The following is an 8,382-nucleotide window of genomic DNA, read 5'->3' as shown; positions in this document are numbered from 1 at the left end:
AAAAAATCTATATTTTAACAAAAGATATGAAAATGACCAAAAATCCATCAAAACCATGGGCTATAGTCCATGCTTTATGACCAAAAATGTACCAAAATGACCTATTTTACATCCTTCATGAATAATGCAATTTCTTAGTAAAGGTGTGAAAATGACCCAAAATCGATCAAAACCATGGGGTATAGTCCATGCTTTTAGGCTAAAAATGTACCAAAATGACCTATTTTACATCCTTCATGAATAATGCAAATTTTTAGTAAAGGTGTGAAAATGACCCAAAATCGATCAAAACCATGGGCTATAGTCCATGCTTTTTGTCTAAAAATTGACAAAAATGACCTAATTTACATCCTTCATGAATAATGCAAATTTTTAGTAAAGATGTGAAAATGACCCAAAATCGATCAAAACCATGGGCTATAGTCCATGCTTTTTGATCAAAAATGGCCCAAAATAACCTATTTTTAATTTTTCATAAAAAATATCTATTTTAACAAAAGGTGTGAAAATGACCCAAAATCGATCAAAACCATGGGCTATAGTCCATGCTTTTTGACCAAAAATGGACCAAAAAGGCCTATTCTTCATCCTTCATAAAAAATCTATATTTTAACAAAAGATATGAAAATGACCAAAAATCCATCAAAACCGTGGGCTATAGTCCATGCTTTATGACCAAAAATGTACCAAAATGACCTATTTTACATCCTTCATGAATAATGCAAATTTTTAGTAAAGGTGTGAAAATGACCCAAAATCGATCAAAACCATGGGCTATAGTCCATGCTTTTTGGCTAAAAATTGACCAAAATGACCCATTTTACATCCTTCATGAATAATGCAAATTTTTAGTAAAGATGTGAAAATGACCCAAAATCGATCAAAACCATGGGCTATAGTCCATGCTTTTTGGCTAAAAATGGCCCAAAATGACCTATTCTTAATCCTTCATAAAAAATCTATATTTCAACAAAAGATATGAAAATGATCCAAAATCGATCAAAACCATAGGCTATAGTCCATGCTTTTTGGCCAAAAATGGCCAAAAATGACCTAGTTTTCATCCTTCATAAAAATTCTGTTTTAACAAAAGGTTTGAAATGACCCAAAATCGATCAAAACCATGGGCTATAGTCTATGCTTCTTGATGAAAAATGCCCCAAAATAACTTATTTTTCATTTTTCATAAAAAATTTATATTTTAACAAAAGGTGTGAAAATGGCCCAAAATCGATCAAAACCATGGGCTATAGTCCATGCTTTTTGCCCAAATATGGCCAAAAATGACCTAGTTTTCATCCTTCATAAAAATTCTGTTTTAACAAAAGGTGTGAAAATGACCCAAAATTGATCAAAACCATGGGCTATAGTCCATGCTTTTTGATAAAAAATGCCCCAAAATAACTTATTTTTCATTTTTCATAAAAAATCTATATTTTAATTAAAAGATGTGAAAATGACCCAAAATCGTTCAAAACCATGGGCTATAGTCCATGCTTTTTGGCCAAAAATGACCCAAAATGACCTATTATTCATTCTTCATGAAAAATGAAACTTTTTAGTAAAGGTGTGAAAATGACCCAAAATCGATCAAAACCATGGGCTATAGTCCATGCTTTTTAGCCAAAAATGGACCAAAATGACCTATTCTTAATCCTTTATAAAAAATCTATATTTTAACAAAAGATATGAAAATGATCCAAAATCGATCAAAACCATGGGCTATAGTCCATGCTTTTTGCCCAAATATGGCCAAAAATGACCTAGTTTTCATCCTTCATAAAAATTCTGTTTTAACAAAAGGTGTGAAAATGACCCAAAATTGATCAAAACCATGGGCTATAGTCCATGCTTTTTGATAAAAAATGCCCCAAAATAACTTATTTTTCATTTTTCATAAAAAATCTATATTTTAATTAAAAGATGTGAAAATGACCCAAAATCGTTCAAAACCATGGGCTATAGTCCATGCTTTTTGGCCAAAAATGACCCAAAATGACCTATTATTCATTCTTCATGAAAAATGCAACTTTTTAGTAAAGGTGTGAAAATGACCCAAAATCGATCAAAACCATGGGCTATAGTCTATGCTTTTTGCCAAAAAATGGACCAAAACGAACTATTTTTCATCCTTCATGAAAAATGCAAATTTTTAGTAAAGGTGTGAAAATGACCCAAAATCGATCAAAACCATGGGCTATAGTCCATGCATTTTGGCCAAAAATGGCCAAAAATGACCTATTCTTCATCTTTAATAAAAAATCTATATTTTAACAAAAGATGTGAAAATGACCCAAAATCGATCAAAACCATGGGCTATAGTCCATGCTTTTTGGCCAAAAATGGCCAAAAATGACCTATTCTTCATCCTTCATAAAAAATCTATATTTTAACAAAAGATGTGAAAATGACCCAAAATCGATCAAAACCATGGGCTATAGTCCATGCTTTTTGTCTAAAAATGGCCCAAAATGACCTATTTTTCATTCTTCATGAATAATGCAAATTTTTAGTAAAGGTGTGAAAATGACCCAAAATCGATCAAAACCATGGGCTATAGTCCATGCTTTTTGTCTAAAAACGGCTCAAAATGACCTATTTTTCATCTTTCATGAATAATGGAAATTTTTAGTAAAGCTGTGAAAATGACCCAAAATCGATCTAAACCATGGGCTATAGCTCATGCGTTTTGGCCAAAAATGGACCAAAATGACCTATTTTTCATCCTTCATGAATAATGCAAATTTTTAGTAAAGGTGTGAAAATGACCCAAAATCGATCAAAACCATGGGCTATAGTCCATGCTTTTTAGCCAAAAATGACCCAAAATGACCTATTATTCATTCTTCATGAAAAATGCAAATTTTTAGTGAAGGTGTGAAAATGACCCAAAATTGATCAAAACCATGGGCTATAGTCCATGCTTTTTGGCTAAAAATGGCCCAAAATGACCTATTCTTAATCCTTTATAAAAAATCTATATTTCAACAAAAGATATGAAAATGATCCAAAATCGATCAAAACCATAGGCTATAGTCCATGCTTTTTGGCCAAAAATGGCAAAAAATGACCTAGTTTTCATCCTTCATAAAAATTCTGTTTTAACAAAAGGTGTGAAAATGACCCAAAATCGATCAAAACCATGGGCTATAGTCTATGCTTCTTGATGAAAAATGCCCCAAAATAACTTATTTTTCATTTTTCATAAAAAATTTATATTTTAACAAAAGGTTTGTAAATGGCCCAAAATCGATCAAAACCATGGGCTATAGTCCATGCTTTTTGCACAAATATGGCCAAAAATGACCTAGTTTTCATCCTTCATAAAAATTCTGTTTTAACAAAAGGTGTTAAAATGACCCAAAATCGATCAAAACCATGGGCTATAGTCCATGCTTTTTGATGAAAAATGCCCCAAAATAACTTATTTTTCATTTTTCATAAAAAATCTATATTTTAAATAAAAGATGTGAAAATGACCCAAAATCGTTCAAAACCATGGGCTATAGTCCATGCTTTTTGGCCAAAAATGACCCAAAATGACCTATTATTCATTCTTCATGAAAAATGCAACTTTTTAGTAAAGGTGTGAAAATGACCCAAAATCGATCAAAACCATGGGCTATAGTCTATGCTTTTTGCCAAAAAATGGACCAAAACGAACTATTTTTCATCCTTCATGAAAAATGCAACTTTTTAGTAAAGGTGTGAAAATGACCCAAAATCGATCAAAACCATGGGCTATAGTCCATGCATTTTGACCAAAAATGGCCAAAAATGACCTATTCTTCATCCTTAATAAAAAATCTATATTTTAACAAAAGATGTGAAAATGACCCAAAATCGATCAAAACCATGGGCTATAGTCCATGCTTTTTGGCCAAAAATGGCCAAAAATGACCTATTCTTCATCCTTCATAAAAAATCTATATTTTAACAAAAGATGTGAAAATGACCCAAAATCGATCAAAACCATGGGCTATAGTCCATGCTTTTTGGCCAAAAATGGCCAAAAATGACCTATTCTTCATCCTTCATAAAAAATCTATATTTTAACAAAAGATGTGAAAATGACCCAAAATCGATCAAAACCATGGGCTATAGTCCATGCTTTTTGTCTAAAAATGGCCCAAAATGACCTATTTTTCATTCTTCATGAATAATGGAAATTTTTAGTAAAGGTGTGAAAATGACCCAAAATCGATCAAAACCATGGGCTATAGTCCATGCTTTATGACCAAAAATGTACCAAAATGACCTATTTTACATCCTTCATGAATAATGAGAATTTTTAGTAAAGGTGTGAAAATGACCCAAAATCGATCAAAACCATGGGCTATAGTCCATGCTTTTTGGCTAAAAATTGACCAAAATGACCTATTTTTCATCCTTCATGAATAATGGAAATTTTTAGTAAAGGTGTGAAAATGACCCAAAATCGATCAAAACCATGGGCTATAGTCCATGCTTTTTTTCTAAAAATGGCCCAAAATGACCTATTTTTCATTCTTCATGAATAATGCAAATTTTTAGTAAAGGTGTGAAAATGACCCAAAATCGATCAAAACCATGGGCTATAGTCCATGCTTTTTGTATAAAAATGGCCCAAAATGACCTATTTTTCATTCTTCATGAATAATGCAAATTTTTAGTAAAGGTGTGAAAATGACCCAAAATCGATCAAAACCATGGGCTATAGTCCATGCTTTTTAGCCAAAAATGACCCAAAATGACCTATTATTCATCCTTCATGAATAATGCAACTTTTTAGTAAAGGTGTAAAAATGAACCAAAATCGATCAAAACCATGGGCTATAGTCCATGCTTTTTGCCCAAAAATGACCCAAAACGACCTATTTTTTATCCTTCATGAAAAATGCAACTTCTTAGTAAAGGTGTAAAAATGAACCAAAATCGATCAAAACCATGGGCTATAGTCCATGCTTTTTGGCCAAAAATTGACCAAAATGACCTATTTTACATATTTCATGAATAATGCAAATTTTTAGTAATAATGTGAAAATGACCCAAAATCGATCAAAACCATGGGCTATAGCTCATGCGTTTTGGCCAAAAATGGACCAAAATGACCTATTTTTCATCCTTCATGAATAATGGAAATTTTTAGTAAAGGTGTGAAAATGACCCAAAATCGATCAAAACCATGGGCTATAGTCCATGCTTTTTGGCCAAAAATGACCCAAAATGACCTATTATTCATTCTTCATGAAAAATGCAACTTTTTAGTAAAGGTGTGAAAATGACCCAAAATCGATCAAAACCATGGGCTATAGTCCATTCTTTTTGCCAAAAAATGGAACAAAACGAACTATTTTTCATCCTTCATGAAAAATGCAAATTTTTAGTAAAGGTGTGAAAATGACCCAAAATCGATCAAAACCATGGGCTATAGCTCATGCGTTTTGGCCAAAAATGGACCAAAATGACCTATTTTTCATCCTTCATGAATAATGGAAATTTTTAGTAAAGGTGTGAAAATGACCCAAAATCGATCAAAACCATGGGCTATAGTCCATGTTTTTTGGCCAAAAATGACCCAAAATGACCTATTATTCATTCTTCATTGAAAAATGCAACTTTTTAGTAAAGGTGTGAAAATGACCCAAAATCGATCAAAACCATGGGCTATAGTCCATGCTTTTTGCCAAAAAATGGAACAAAACGAACTATTTTTCATCCTTCATGAAAATTGCAAATTTTTAGTAAAGGTGTGAAAATGACCCAAAATCGATCAAAACCATGGGCTATAGTCCATGCTTTTTGGACAAAAATGGCCAAAAATGACCTATTTTTCATTCTTCATGAATAATGCAAATTTTTAGTAAAGGTGTGAAAATGACCCAAAATCGATCAAAACCATGGGCTATAGTCCATGCTTTTTGTCGAAAAATGGCCCTAAATGACCTATTTTTCATTCTTCATGAATAATGCAAATTTTTAGTAAAGGTGTGAAAATGACCCAAAATCGATCAAAACCATGGGCTATAGTCCATGCTTTTTAGCCAAAAATGACCCAAAATGACCTATTATTCATCCTTCATGAAAAATGCAACTTTTTAGTGAAGGTCTGAAAATGACCCAAAATTGATCAAAACCATGGGCTATAGTCCATGCTTTTCAGTTTATACACTCTCCAAGGGACAGCAACAAGCGCGGTGGAGGTATTTGTTATCTTTATAAGAACAATCTCCAAAGTAAGAAACAACACTGTGACACTTTTTCTTCATTTGAATACCTTGATACTTTATTATTTAATTTAACTAATGTAAGGATTTTTGTTATCTATCGCCCTCCTCCTTCACAAGTTAATGGTTTGACAATTTCATTATTTTTTACTGAATTTTCTGATTTTCTTGAGAAAGTTGTTATTTTACCTGAAACTGTCCTTCTCGTTGGGGATTTCAACTTCCACATCGATGATGCCAATGATTCCACTGGGAAGAGGTTTCTTGACCTCCTTGAGTCTTTTAACCTCAAGCAGCACGTCCTTTGCCCTACGTCTAATGGTGGTCATACTCTTGATCTTATGGTTACTCGTACTGATAACGATCTGGTATCTGACACCCGTGTGTCGGATTTGATTATCTCTGATCATTTTCCTGTTCTTTGTCACCTAAATCTTGTGAAACCTCTAAGCAAGAAAAAAATTGTCTCGCTTAGAAATTTAAAGTCTGTCTGTCTTGAATCATTTAAATGTGATATCAGTGATTCCTTTGTTCTTGAGGACAATTCAGACCTGTCAATGCTGGTATCGCAGTATCATGAGGTACATTCTTCTACACTTGACTCTCATGCTCCGCTTAAGCGTAGAGCTGTTACTATCCGCGTCAAGAAGGCGCCTTGGTATACCCCTGAGATTGATTCTCAGAAGAAATTGAGACGAAGGTATGAGCGTCGTTGGAGGTCGACTGGACTTGCTTCTGACAAGGAGCGTTTTTCTGGGCAATGCGTAGTTGTCAATAGAATGTTGTTTTTATCCAAACAACAGTATTTCAGCAGTGTGATCGCTGATAATGAGAATGACCAGCGCTCTCTCTTCAAGATCGTCTCTAACCTACTTCGGCCGAAGCAGAACTTACAGTATCCACCTAGTTCTGATGACACATGTCTGGCTAACTCTTTCATTCAGTTCTTCTCTGATAAGATAGAACGCATCAAACTGGGTATTTCTAAAACTCTATCTGGTCAAACTCAGTTGCAACTAGAGACTGTTACTTGCTCCTCTACTTTTCGATGTTTTGAAGCTTTAAGCCATGACGATGTCTCACGCTTGGTTGGGTCTACTGCGAAGTCATGTAGCCTTGACCCAATACCTGCCTCTCTCCTGATGGAGTGTCTTGATCTTCTAATACCAGTTTTCACAAATATTATCAACCTCTCTCTTTCCCAAGGTGTGTTTCCTGATTCTCTGAAAATTGCTAAACTTACACCTATTCTCAAAAAGCCAAATGCAGACCATGATGATTTTTCCAATTTCCGTCCTGTTTCTAATCTACCGTTTATCTCTAAACTAATTGAAAAGGCTGTTGCATCTCAGTTAAACAGTTATCTAATGGACCATAATCTTCACGATTCATTCCAGTCGGCTTATAAAGCTATGCACAGCACTGAGACTGCTTTGGTGTGTGTCTATAACGACATTCTTCAATCAGCTGATGCTGGCAACTGTGTTATTCTTATTTTCCTTGATATGTCAGCTGCCTTTGACACAGTTGTTCATGATACTCTACTTGATAGACTTGCTTATCGGTTTGGAATTGGTGATGTTGTGTTAAGCTGGTTTAGATCCTACCTTTCTAACAGAAAGCAATTTGTTGATATCAATGACTGCTCATCCTGCCTTGTTAATCTCGATGTTGGAGTTCCGCAAGGCTCCGTACTGGGCCCTATTCTTTACTTGCTTTACACCTCTCCACTGGCTGACATTGTTAAGCGACACAATCTTAACTATCATTTCTATGCTGATGATTCTCAGCTCTATATATCTTTTAAGGGCAATGACAAACTTGTGCAATCTAGACAATCGTTAGAGGAATGTCTAACCGACATCTCTAGGTGGATGCTTTCCAATGGCTTAAAGTTAAACCATAATAAGACTGAACTTATGTGCATCCACTCTAGATTTCAAGATCGTCCTTCCTTGAGGGAAATTCTTGTCTGTGGCGACACCATTGTCCCTTGTATGTCAGCCGTTAATCTTGGAGTTGTTTTTGACCAATGTATGACCGGGGAGCTCCAAGTTAACAATATCTGTAAATCATCTTACTTTCATTTGAGGAATCTGTCAACTATCAGGAAATACTTAACCTCTCATGCTGCTCAGTCGGTTATCCATGCTCTTATTTCTTCTAAACTAGACTA

The sequence above is a fragment of the Actinia tenebrosa genome, unplaced genomic scaffold (assembly GCF_029948245.1).
Source record: "Actinia tenebrosa isolate PJP-AT-01 unplaced genomic scaffold, QUT_ActTen_1.0 PGA_scaffold14__42_contigs__length_11649687, whole genome shotgun sequence".
NCBI classification, from domain to species: domain Eukaryota; kingdom Metazoa; phylum Cnidaria; class Anthozoa; order Actiniaria; family Actiniidae; genus Actinia; species Actinia tenebrosa.
Note: the sequence above shows the minus strand (reverse complement) of the source record.